A 14,425-nucleotide genomic window follows, 5' to 3' on the forward strand; every position below is an offset into this window, starting at 1 on the left:
TTTAGTGACTTGCCTTTTTCTATGGTTGCAGCAAAGTGATGTCCCAGGACTTTCAAACTAGATTGTAAGAAGCTTTGCAGTTTCCCTGGATCACTTGGTATACTTGTACTTTCGATGTATCCTCTAAGAATCTATAAGAAGCTACGTAAGAGAGCTACATGGATGTTATAAAGCAGAAACTAACACACCATTGTAAAGCAGTTATACCCCAATAAAGATGTTAAAAAAAAAGAGAGAGAGAGAGAGCTACATGGAGAGGCCACATGTAAATGCTCTAGTCAACAGCTCTAGCTGAGCTCCCATGTGACATCCAGCATGAACTGACCACCATCTTGGATGTCTAGACCAATCAAACCTTTAGATGACACCAGCACTAGCCACCATTTGTTTGCAACCCCATGAGAGCCTCCAAGTGAAAATCATCCAGCTGAGTCCATTTGATCCACAGTAATGTGAGAGATGATAATAAAGTATTACTTTAAACCACTAAGACTGGGGATGATTTGTTATATAGACAGAATGATGAAACAACAACAAAGCGGCATATTAGCATAATTTAAACTTTTTACATCACAGTGGCAAATCAAGATAAAATTCACAGCTAGAACTTGAATAATTGAGCGAGGAGTTGTATTTGGGTATATCAGCTATCTTCACTAATTCATCCATCCATCCATCATTTGGCTACCATGAGCCAGAATTTTTGCTTGTTACATACACTGAAGAATTTTCATAAACAAAAGGTTTAGTTCCTCAAAGTATATTGGTTCAGAAATGTGTGTTATCAAAATAATTTTTACAAATAACAAAATGAGATTTAAGATGTACATTTTTAATAAACCATTATAAATTATTTTAAGAACTGATATGAGATACCAGATTTTGAATTGTGGTGATTTATTAACTCTGAATTGCACTCATTCCTTCAAGAATTCTTTGAACAGAGGCTTTAGTTTTGTCAGTGTTTCTCACATTCTAGTGAGAAGTAGAATGGAAAACTGTGGCGAGCTATTAGGACAATAACATCTATTTCCCCCACAATTCCTTCATAAAATTATCCTAAGAGCAGTGGTGTTACTCTTGATCTTTTAGAAAGATCAGTGTCAATACCATCTTATGTGCTGTGGACAACACTGGTCACACAAATCATACCTTTTGGGAAAAAAGTAGATGAAAACAATTTAATTTATGGACTTGACTTTTTCAAAAAATACACATTTTTCCTTTTGCTCCTTGCCTTTGGCCTTCTTTGACAGTTCCATCTTCTTTTCTTTATCACCTTTGTGGGCTTGTTTCCTGCTATACCTAAAGTTGTAAAACTCAAAGAGTGGAAATAGTTTATCAAAACAGTCTGTGTATCTTAGAAAGTGGAAGCGACATAGGGTGGAATGTTTAGTATTTAGACACCAGCAGCTTGTAATAGCTAAAGCAATGATACACTTCCCCTAGTTTCTCTTTAGTGAGTACTTGGCTTCTTGGAACCTGGGAGAGGAAGAGAGATAGAAGGTGATTTTCGGGGGAGGGAAAAAAGAAAAGGCCTAATGGAATGCTGAAAGCAGCAGTGAGCAGTGCAGATGACAACTGTGCTAAGTGTAACCAGACACATCTCTTGAACTTTAACTAACATCCTCCTTCTTCTTTCCCGCCAGATTGTAAACATTGTTATAATGTTAAGAAGAGCATTGCCCAAGTAATGAAAATTTTTCTCTCTTCCAACAGAGGGTATTTTTAAAAAATTTTTATTGCATTATAGTTGATTTACAATGTTGTGTTAGTTTCTGCTGTACAGCAAAGTAAATCAGTTTTATATATATATATATATATATATATATATATATATACCCATTTTTAGATTCTTTTAGAGTATATATACTCTTTTTTAGATTCTTTTCACATATAGGTCATTACAGAGTATTGAGTAGAGTTTCCTGTGCTATACAATAGGTCTTTATTTGTTATCTATTTTATATATAGTAGTGGGTATATGTCAATCCCAATCTCCCAACAGCAGAGGGTATTTTTGAAAAGCACTCACTTTCTTCTGCCCATTGAGAGGCTTTCTAAAAAATGGTTTAATGTCTAGTATTATATTGAAACTAGTATCTGTAAACCTTGATTCACCTGTAGCATCTAAATGTAAATTCAGCTTTAGTATCAGAGATTCTCAAATATCTGTCCAAGGTCTGATGCCAGGCAGTTACATTGGAATCACAGGAGAGTGTGTTTAAAATCTGGAATTCTAGATCCACACCTTGCTGGAATGGGACCTGAGAATCTGCTATTGTTCTCATGTACCATCACATGTGGCCCAAGCTTTCTTCCATGAAACTACAGTGCCTTGAGATGCTCTGTAAAAGGAACATTCTCTCCTAGAGAGACACAATGCACATGGTCATATTAAATTCTGAAATGTATTTAACTTGACTTAACCAAGTATTTCCAGACTTATTGGACCTTCAAAACATTTTTTAACATAGTATTCCGTGGAGCACACTTTGAGAAAAGAAAGTTTAGAAGAATGCTGAGATGTTCCTTCAATTAAAATTAAACAAAACTTTCTTTGGTTTGCAAAATTTATATTTTCTCACGTACTCATAACATTTCCTATAAGCTTGACCTTTTTTTTCTTTCCAATTGCTTACTCTCTGCTATAAACTAATACATATTTTCGAATATAATGGTTTTTAAAAAATAGAAATTACCTTAAAATTGTACGTGTGCCTGAAGTGTTCAGTGTTTTCCAAGGAACATATGTATTACTCATTACTTCAAAGGTCTAATTCTAAGAATTTACAAAAAAGAATCAAAATATTTCATTATAAAGTAAATGGTCACTAGAATAACTCGCCATATCCTGGCTTGTATTATAATTAGTTATCGACATGAATTTTCCCTCACTCAACTACAAGCTACTCGAGGGAAAAGATATCTTGCTCACCTTTATTTAAAAGCCTTTCCTGAGTTGTGTTGATTCCTATAACCAGGTTTCCCTGAACCATGATATCAATGTCCAGATGCTGTTCAATGTGAAGAATTCACACACTTCAGTAGTTTGCTGACCTTATCAGGTTTATGTGTTTTGTTTTGTTTTTCAAAGATAAAGTGATACTTCATCCTCAATTTGCATATTGGAAACATCAGTAACCAACATCCGCTCATCATCCGCTTCAGTACAAAACCCCAATCTGTCAAATTCTTGATAAGCTCCTTGAGGACAGGGATTATATTTTTACTTCTTTTTGTCCCTCCTAGACCTTCAAAAACATTCAAGAAGTAGTTGTGGAGTGGATATGAATCACCAAAAGGGAAAAATGTGACCATTATGACTTCCTCAATATAATGTTTTTCTGAAAACCAAGATCCCAGACTTGACGTTTATGGCAACATAGGTGCCAACCGTGGGCTGCTTTCTGCACTAAATGGAATTTCTCTGCTTGCTTTTTCTGTCCCTTGCTCTTATTCCTACTCATTTCCAAAGCTCTGAATATTCAGCTTATGTAGTTAAAAGTTAAATTTCAAAGATACCAAATTTCAGAGTGGAGGTTTTATTAAGGGCAGTAATAAACAAGTGAGAGTTGCACTGCACTATGGCAAAAGTTCTGCAGTTTCTATGGCCCTTGTGTTCATAGATGAAGAGCCAAATGGAAATGTTCAATAAAACATGTGCGAGACTGCACAATGGAACAGTCCTTACATTTTACATCAAGCTGCATCAGGGTCACGGGAGGTGTTTTATTAGCACAGTCAACAATAATATCGTGATTTTTTATTAGGAAAAGATAGTGAGAGACTCCTAATTATTTTTCAGCCTGAGGGGCATTTTTTCTTAAAATGAGTGTTAATTTGATCATTGTCGTGCAGTTCACAGATTTACATGAACTTATTTCACTGTGACACATGGTTAAGAGCCAGACTAAGCTTGTTGCTTTATTAATGGTTTTCAGTAAATGTATTCAAAAGTGCTAACTGTGTGGGTGTATGGATGATATTGATAGCACTCGGAAGGTTGAATCCTTTTGGAAGTAGCTAGCCTGAAGCTCTTTTCACATGATATTTTCTTTGTTCATGCAGTGAGATGTTAAGCCTACAAGAATGAAATAAAATCCCAGTGAAATAAGAATGGCTTTGTCTCAGATATTACCAAAATGGCTTTTCTAGAAATGTTTCCTTTCTTGTTTTCCCCTTCCCCCAGTAAGGCAAGCATTAGAGACCTGAAAAAGCTAGTGATTTTTCAAAACACTTGCTTTAGCATAATCAACAAAATACTGCACAATGTTTTTGTTGTTAAATGTTATCTAATAAGCATAATCTACTAACCCTTACACTAACAATTCTTGCCAAGTGTATTTCTGAAGCTTATTTATTATGATTTTCTTTTTGATCTGCACAGATTATGCTAAACTGAAAGCAAGAATCTTAAGCTAGTAGCAACCAGGCTCATTTTTATTTTATCTGTCTTTTTTACAAACATCATTAATTTAGTAAAAAGTCTTACAAAAATCTTCTGCCTTGATACCGTAAGAGATTCCACATCAGACATAATTTTAATGTAGAAAAATTCTCAAAAAGGGCAAAAGTCTAATATGTAGAAGGAGAGAACCTGCGATTTATTCTGTAGGGTTTTCTATTTAATTTATAACTGACTTGTTCTAAATAATTCAGTGCATTTGGAAAAAAATCCTGAATTGGACTGAGAAAATTGGCAGAGTTTTTTTTTTTTTTTGACATAAGAATCTTATTAATTTGAGGAAAAAATCCCCATTTTTTAAGATAAATTTTAAAAATTATATTACAAATATACAGGTGATTTGTAAGTTATAAAGTGTATCAAGATTTTAAGTTACTATCCTTATTTAATGAACTATTAATCTGTATGTTGGCCGTAAAGACCACTTGGTGTCTTTATATATTTTAACATGATTAAAAACTACAGAAAATTTGTCACATATTGTTCATAACAGAGTAATTTTAAAAGAAGTATGGTGATTGGGGGCCAGTAAAAAAATTAATGCTTATCCCATGGCAAATCTAATACATAATTGATATTTTTAAGGACATCCTCATTGTTAAGACTGCTTGAGACAGCTGCTTTTAACTCTTACTAATGGGAATTGGATTTGACAAAAAAATGGATTGAAACTTAAATTTAACCTTGCTCCAAATGAGTAAATACAGCACAACATTCAAGTATTATTATTGGTCAAAAATAATTTTAAAGTATTGTGAGGAAATAATCCCAATTATACTTTTGCCTTTCTTTATAGGGGGAAAGGATGACTTTTTTCCCAAGTGCAATTTATATGCTTGGTTGATGAGTAGATTTCCCTTTGAATTATTTTTGCATATTGGGGAATGTACCTATATGAAAAAGAAAATTTTCCATGTGTATATCACTCATCATTAACCAATCCTGTTTTTAAAGCATGTTTAGAATTCCAATTTTCCAAGAATTCAAAATTACAGATTTTTGGCACATGCAGAGACCTGAAAACTCATTGAATCCATTTGTCAGATTCTCAGCAGGACTTGGGAAATTTTGTTTATTTTTTTCATTGCAATTTTCCATAACTCCTTTCGAAAATCTCATAGCTTTGCATTGTAGCAATAGCTTTTGATCAAGGCATCAATGACCTGTTTATACTTGAGCAATATTAGCCTCCTTGAAAAGGTAGACCTCCAATATTCTGAGTCCCATAGAGTCTCTGTGCACGGGACTGGGCCACATCTGGCTATGAACAGTTCCTGATATAATTCACACTCTTATCCTTAAAAAAAAATTTGATTGGGAACATTGTGAAGTCACTTCAATTATTTCTCAGAAACCTCACAATAAATCAGGTATATATTAAGTTTAAAGGTCATCTGAAGATCTCACCAAAGATATTTTGATAGAGAAAAGCCTGTATTGTACACACTGATTTGGCTAACAAGTAGTTGTGATTGAATAATGCCTCTTGTGTTATTTTAGTATAAAAGAGACTTTTAACTTATCCCATTGCTGATGTTGACACATACTTTGTTATTCAGGGCCATTTGTCACCAAGAAGTTTGACTGTTGCAAAAAGAAAAAAAAATTCTTGGCCAAGTCTTGAACCACACTAAATTAGGACAAAAGTCAAAACCAGAACCGAAGCTTTACACTAAGACAAAAACCATCACATAGCCTGCATTGCTTCTAGATTCTTTCATGCACTTGTTAAATTTTCATTTAGTCCATACGCTTAAGATAACTTAGAAACAAGTATGGGTGCTTTGAAAACTTACTTTGACTTTTTATTTACAGAGGAGAGAATTAAGGAGTTTACCTTTTAAATTAAAGAAGCTAATACTACCTAAAATGTCTATGTAATTTGGATTTCCGCTTTATTATCACTGCCATTCATGAGTAAAACCTACAAATATTACCACTGTCATTGTATGCTTTCCTTCTAAAGCAACTTTCATTTCCCTATGAGACTTGCAAGAACTGAAGGATGATTTTTCCCGGCATCAAGTTGCAAGGTGCTTTTATCTTGAATGTATAGAAGAGCAACAAGAGACAGCTGATAATCATAGCAATAATTGACAAAGCTTTCACTCTGTGCTAGGTCCTGTGCTCAGTAATTTACATTCATTGTTGTATCGCATGACACAGACATTAAAATGAAAGAAAGATAGTTCATTCTTAAAATCCTGAAACTCAACTGCATTCAATGTGATGGTGGTTAATAATTTGAACAGCATAATTTTTCTTGTGAACACATGTAAACTTATGCAATGTACACTCAGGAAGGTTTATTTGGCCATCAATATAATCTTCACTTTCGAGCATTTCCTGCACTTGAATAAGAAGCCATGAGAACAGCCTGTGTATGTTGCTTGAGGAGGAAAGTTGACAAGCAATGAAGGAAAAAGATGTTTCAACTGTGCTCCAGATAGTAGACAGAAAAGAGAAGTGCTGAAGGGACCACATCAGCAAAAAGCCAGGGAAGAGCCAAAGTCCTTTTCATGAAACCATCAGAGCACCAGGAACTGCAAATACTGTGTTCTGGGAGGATGTTCTTCCATTGCTGTGTCTACATTGGAATGTAGATTAAGAAGTATCTTCAGAGAGTTGGTCTCTCTTTTGCTCTCTCTCTCTGCATTACTCTGAGTTACATCTCTGTAAGGTTATAATAGTGATTTGTGGTCATGTGCCTGACCCTATGTATGGAAAGCAACAGCTACCAAAGACAGACTCAGTCAGGTGTGTCGTAGTAGCAGTGCAAGAATAAGCAGCATTGCCCTAGTTATGAAATATGTTGCTAAATGGTAAATAACTTTTATTAGTCTGGAATAAATGAAGGGCATACTTCCATCACTTTATATAATGGCTCAATTCCTGGAAAGTTCCAGTGATGTTGAAACTATACAAATAATAGCTTGAGTTTATTTATAAAAGTGATGTAGGTTCTAGGTGCCGTTCACACCCATATTAGTATCTTGGCAATGCATTAAAACGTGTGCAGGGCTCAGGCTATATTTCACGGGATATCTAGAATCTCTAGTCTCTACTCAATGCCAAAAGTTCCCCCCGTCATTGTGACAGCCAAAAAACCCCTCTATGAATTTCCATCGTCACTCTTATTATGACAATGAAACTTCTGATCTATTTGAAAGGATTGGCCACTGATTCTCTTCATGCAAACAGGAAATTTCACTTTCATATGCTTTAAGATACAGTTTCCCTAAGTGGTATTATTTGCCTTTCAGCCAACTTTATCCAAATAATTGAGAGCTTTTTTAAAGTGAAACCTGAGAAACAAAGTTTACGATAAATTCACTGGCTGATATGGTATTTGGTTTTTTAACAAATGTAATCATTCCAAAGCTCTGTAGCTACACACATCTGTTTACCACTCATTCACTTTCTGCTGCATAAAGAGTTATTTATTACAAATAAATTTGTGACAAAGCAAAGAATGCAACTTTAGTTATATTTTATATGAAGAATTCCATGGAAGTTCTATTTTCAAATGTCTCTATTCAGGCAAAATCCAGGGGTGTCACACAGTTCCCTTTGGGCATTAAGATGCTCTGTAATGCATGTTTCTTCTTTTCTCTGGTTTGCTAGTTCTTTCTGAAGGCTTGCCTTTACAACCTCAGTAGAAATTCCTAGATTTAGACTAGTAAGGTATCCTCACTTCAGGACATCTTGTCAGTCAATATCCCGAATGGTGAAAGCCCTTTATGTGGAAAAGTGTCCTTGACTAAGTACTCCTGCTACTCCTGAAATAGCCCTATTTTCTAGAAGTTTCTACTGTAATGAGTTTCTATTATAAGCATTATATAAAATTGTATTCATTCAACAAGCATTTGTCAAGCAGGTGATATGAGCCTTGAACTAGGGCAGGCACTTCTTAAATCCTTTGCTTGATGGACCAAATAATGAAATATAACTTCAAGTTGATTATTACAATTATTACTAAAAATCGATAGGTTAATTCATAGCCATTGCAACATTTATTATTTATATTCATTGTATAATAACAATAATATAATATAGTATAATATAATAATATGTAATAATATAATAGAGGGGGCAAGCAGAGTGGGTTCAAAGTTTCCGGTGTTTCCAGTGCACTGAGGTGAGCCCTAGATGATTACTAGGGAACAAAATTCTAGCATCTCCAGTTTCTTCTTCTTGGCCCAAAGCAGCCTGGCTGAGACAGACTGACTTAAACATCCAGAGCATTGCAAACAGACTAGACAGACTTACGTGTGGCCTGTAGTAAACATATTTTGAATAATTTATTTTCTGGCCACAAAACTGCAGTGAAAAAGCAAAATTGTCATCTTGTCCTGCCTGCATTATGACTAAGCATATTGTAGCTCAGTCAGAAATAAAAATGAAGCAAACAAACAAAAAAACCCACCTTTGCATTATGGGGTAAACTAAAACAAACAAAACAGAAAACCTGTCTAGCGCCAGTCCTTCAAATCAATGAAGACTTTAGTCCTTTCCCCAAAGTGGCCAACTTCCTAGCAAAGTTAATCCTACCTTTGCAGTACTGATACCTACAGATAGGTGAAGACTCTTAGAAATAGGGTAATTATTTGAGGAAATAACTGTTTTTCTTCCACCTTGGTAACCTTACATTTGGATGTTAAGTTTCCCTTTACACATCCATTTCAAACTGTGTTCAAGAAGCCAGTTTTTCAGAAGACTTCCTTATAAACAGTTTGCTTTTGCAAATAAATATGGATTTTTTCTTAATAGGTTTTTCCTTTGACACTAATCTTGTGACATATATTCAAAAGAGAGCATTAGTTTATAAACAAATAGAATTACAAACTCTGTGTAACCTTAACTGTGAATTCTACACTCTTTAAGGAGGACCAGCTTTTAAACCTCTTTTCTAAACTGAATTTCAGTTTATTTAACTCTGTTGAAATAAGAAATAAAATGTTCTGTTCCTCTCCATATATTTAGGCAGCTGCATAAAATTATGTCAAATTCAGTCTTTTCATCATTTGTTTATTCAACAAACAACAAATATATATTATGTGCCAGACACTATTTCAACCACTGAAGGTGGAGTGAGCAAAACAGACACAGGACCTGTCCCCATGGGGCTCACATTCTAATAAACTATTAATATATCATAAATTGCATGTAATATTAAGGTTAGTTGATTTTAGCACAAACATAGCTAAGCAATTGGGGCTTCAGATTTCATTCAGAAATTACTTTCTACTGTTTTCATAGGAACTGTTATTTGAAAAGCAAACTCTGAAGTAGAGGATCTATTAATTACACAGAGAGTAGAAGCACTTAGTGACCCCTTTTGAATGTGATGGCTGTTAAGATGGCTGATACCTATTTTTAAACCTTTGCATTTTGAGATAAGATTGAAAAATGGAACAGTCCAGCAAGGAAAGTCATTAACAAATTAGGTAACAACTTCATGAAAAAGTTTTAGACGTTAGGATGACTCCATTCACTCCATTAAAACAAATGCTAAGTCAGCTTTTAGAAGTATCTAGGAAGCAACTTGCTCACTGACTGAATTTGGCTCAATATTTATGCAGAAATCATTGCAAACCCCATTTTCATTTTGGGGAAAAAGAAAATAATACTAACACAATGATATTTACACCTTCCCTTATTATGAGCTTCCTGAACTTATTTTCTGAGATGGATATAGTTAGAGAATAGCAGTAGTCTTTAGAGGGGCTTGTGTTACTTGAAAAAGAAAAGCAAAGTGATTTTTATTGGCCTTACTAAATGTTAGTAATACAGAAATAAAGCTTATTCAACCACTCTGTGTGCTTGTTCACGAGATATCCACCGTACAGAGCATAGATGTGCCCGTATAAAGATTATCTTTGCTCATTAGCTGACTAGAACCTCCAGTTTACATCATTCCTTTTGGAGTTAGGGAACTTGGGGTGCAATCTATAGAGTCATTAGAATACTTGTCCTATGCATAAATTGTCTTAATGGCTCTGTCACGTGTTTCCGATTCTTCTTTCCTATCCTAATAGGCAGTCAGATGAGGGCGGCTCTGTTCTTCTGATGAAATGATCAGTGAGGTCAGAGCCAAGTTGTTAAGGATGCCGGTAGGGTCTGGGGGAGTTTGAGGTATCCTGCAGGGCTCTGAGGAGGGTGCTGGAGCTCACAGATTGTTGTAGGTTTCATCTCCGATGGTTTACCGAGCACTTTGGGATGCCTGAGGTGAAAATTACAGCAATTTTAAGAGTCTGACACACTTTCCAGCTGATAGCACTAAAAACATGAGTTGTAGCCTCCTCGCCTTTCCTTGTTTGCTTCTTTGAATGAAGATAGCAGAAATGCTCTGTATGAACTATTACCCATTTTGTGAATTTTTATGAATTGAACTGATTTATCTTATAAAAATCCATTTACTTTTTCCTTCTTTGAGAGCAACTTATACAGTGGAGCAGATCCATGTTTATCAAAGTTATTAGAGCCCTGGGTTTTTAATTACTGGTTTGGACCACAGCCTTTCTAGTAGAATGTGGACTGCATACTGAAGGGGAAAAAAAAGAAAAAAAGAAATAACAGGTTATGCAATATGCAAAGAGGATATCAGCAACTCATTCTCATCTAAGACAATGTTTAATGCAATCATAGTTGCTCTGGACCCCATATCCCTTTTATTTTGCTTTATTTGGGGGAGGGGGATTCTGATGTTACCAACCAGAACAGTTAATTACAGCCTCAGATGACATATTGTTCTTAACAGAATTAAAATTGTGAAGAGTATAATGTTGCCTGCATAAAAAATTGAATATTTTTAAGTACAAGCAAAAACTTTAGCCTGCACTGAAAGTTTTAAGTGCATTTCTCCTTAGAATGAAATTATATGCCTGAAAAGAATTTATCTTACTCTTATTTTTATAACCTATCGCATCACAGAATTGCATTTGTCAGAATTTACTCTTAATGATTTGGAATTATTCTTTCAAAGTATATGAACAACCTATTGTTTCTTTCCTAGAACTTTAGAATCTATGAAAACCCCCAAATGAGCATGAAGAAACTATTATAAAATGAGCCAGATCTGAGGGCACATTAAGCTATTCCTGTGGACAGTTTTGTGCAATACTCAAAAGTTAGACCTCTAGGTAAATGTGAATTACATTTGTAATTCTAACATTAGAATCGACGTGTTAGTTTGAAAGCTTCCACATCAAGGACTGATTTTTTCCCCCATTCTTATGATTCCTCAACAATATAATAAGGTAAATAGTAAGTACTTTATGGGTAAGTCTAAAAATAGCTAGTAAAAGCCATATGATTTTTTAAATAATAAAAGAAAACACATTTAATATAAAATATCTTTAGTTATACGTTACAAGGAAGCTGAATTCAGCTGTGAAAACTAAATTCAGCTGTGAAAAATGATACAGTTTGTTCTGGTTCTCAAAATTCCATATTTCTTATATGCATGGATATATCAAAGAGATTTAGTGAATGAATATCTTATAACAAATGGGTTCTTTCTGCTCTCTACTATGGCTATTTCTTCATCTCTCAACCTTAATTCTGCTCTTTGCTTTCCCGCAAAGTCTGCTAATCTATTAGCTCTTCCTCTCCACATTTCTTTTATAGATTTCTTAATATTAGTAGGAATCAGCCCTCAGCAACCGCATCATAAATCTAAGAGTGCAATCTGAAATCTAATTGTTTCACTGTTGTCAAACAAGAATGACCAGTAAGAAAGGTCTATGACTAAAATTTCCACCTGTGAGTGTATCTTCAGCTCTTGATATAGTCAAACATTTTAATTCATAAAATATCAGTACAAAGAACAAAATGCAACTTTGCAATTATTTGCATAGAAGTTACCACTTAAAATGAGCACCAATACCTGTGACATTTGGGCTGTCTAGACAAAGGTTGTTTACCCAAACTAAATCCATTAAAGGTATGTCTCACACTGTTAGCTAAATCCTACTAAAAATATTCATACTGAGTCCGGCATGCCCTGGTGCCTAGCTCCATGGCATAAATTAAGGTTCAGAGAAAGTCTCTTAACTCTTTCAGATCATTAAAGCAGTATTCAAAAGGAGCAATTCAGATGATCATTGAGTTAATCCAAAGTGCAAATATCTACATGTTAAGATTTATTTATCACTGCAAGTTTTCAGCTACATTAAAGACATGAAATTTCACACTTGAAAATAGAGCCACAAAAAAATAGCTATTTACTAAAGCAAAAAGGAGTAAGATTGTGAGTATGTGTGTATATGTTATAGTTTGGGTAGAAAAAAAGTTTGGGAGGTTTACCCTATAGGAGTGGTTTGTAGATGAAATGGTTGATGATCACAGCAAAATAATAACAGTAAGTACTAAACGTGCAAGAAAGGAATAGCAGGACTTGACAGCTACCCTGAGTTGTAATTGTATATCCTAAACACTTAGATTTTCTTCTTTCATGAAATTTAAAAATTAGATGGTTTTCCATTTCCTTGTCCTTTTTTTTTTCCTCTGATGTTCCACAGACTAGTCCTGTAGCTTTTATTTCATAGTTACTGCACCTTGTATCTTGCCATTATTTTCTTGCTGAGAACACAGTCTAAAACAGATGGAACCGAAACTCTTTAACTAAAGTTAAGAAAAGGCTGTTGCGTTATCAGTGAATTTAGTACCAGAGGTATTACCATGTAAAAAATCTCACCATTTGACAAAAATGTGATGAATATAGAAAAAGCTGGGCTTGAGAATCCACATAATCTAATTGCTCTTTCATTGTCACTTTGATTTTCTTGCTACTCATTTGATTTTTTTCAAAATATTTTAAAACTGCATTTCTTCCCCCAAATCCTGAACTTCTGGGATTGTCTCTTCATATCAGAACATGCACCAGTGTACCCAGTTCCTCATCTATCCAGACTCAACCAAAAACAACTGCTTGAAAAATATTTGGGTAGAGTAATTGTAATCGTTATTGGTTTGGTTTTTGTTAACCTTTATTTTTTGTTTGGGGAAGATTAAGTCAATCCACCTGGAGTTTAATACTGTATGTTACTATAGTAACTTTATAGCCTGTTTGGCTGTGACAAAGGGGCTTCATCTCGTCCATTTCATGCTCCTGTGTCGACCTACTCCCTCCCAGTGTTTTATTATATCTGTCTTTAAGGGTATCTGCGGGAGCCACAGCTGCTGTGCTTTTGTAACAGAAAGCAGCTTTCACTGTGTGAAATGCTGGGCTCTAAGAGGTCTTACAGGCTGATGGCATTATTGAATTTCAAAGCAAAGACAAACAACATCAAATTGTTTAAAGCGAATATTCATGTTTTCCTGTATACCATGTATTTTTCTAGAAATAGTATATGATCTATTTTCCAGAAAAAATATATAATTGCTATCTAATGGAATTATAAATGAAAAGGTAGGAAATAACCCTAAAGTAAGATAAGTTGAAAAAACAAACCCAAAGTATATTCGAGTCAGGACATTTATCAACATGGTATACAGTCTTTTAAAGGGGATGTTTTTCTTTTAATCAGTAATTGGATTGCTTTATTCTTTTCAAGTTTTATAGATATCTAAATGTTGTTTACTGAGCAACTTCTGAATATGTTCTTATAGTTTATATAGAGATGCTGACTAATTTTACTCACGTTAGCAAAACTTTGCCTATTTAGGTTCTGTTCTTAGACCAAGTTTTCGTCCTGATCACTTTTGAAAAAAATGTTGACTGTTATTCCCCAAGATAATATAGTTTTAGTGTACTCACAAATTATTTATAGAAATGGACCGAGAAAATACTTTTGATAGTAGTTCCCCCCCCACCCCCGTTTCTCACATTTATTTAGCCAAAGCATCTGTCCAACTTGAAACTTCAAAACACTCCTCTCCCCAAAGTGGTCCAATATTTATTTGTCTCTATTCCATAAAAGGCTACTTTGGTGAGATTCTTTTTCAGAATATCAG

Source organism: Grampus griseus (assembly GCF_964374135.1).
Source record: "Grampus griseus genome assembly, chromosome: 13".
NCBI lineage: Eukaryota > Metazoa > Chordata > Mammalia > Artiodactyla > Delphinidae > Grampus > Grampus griseus.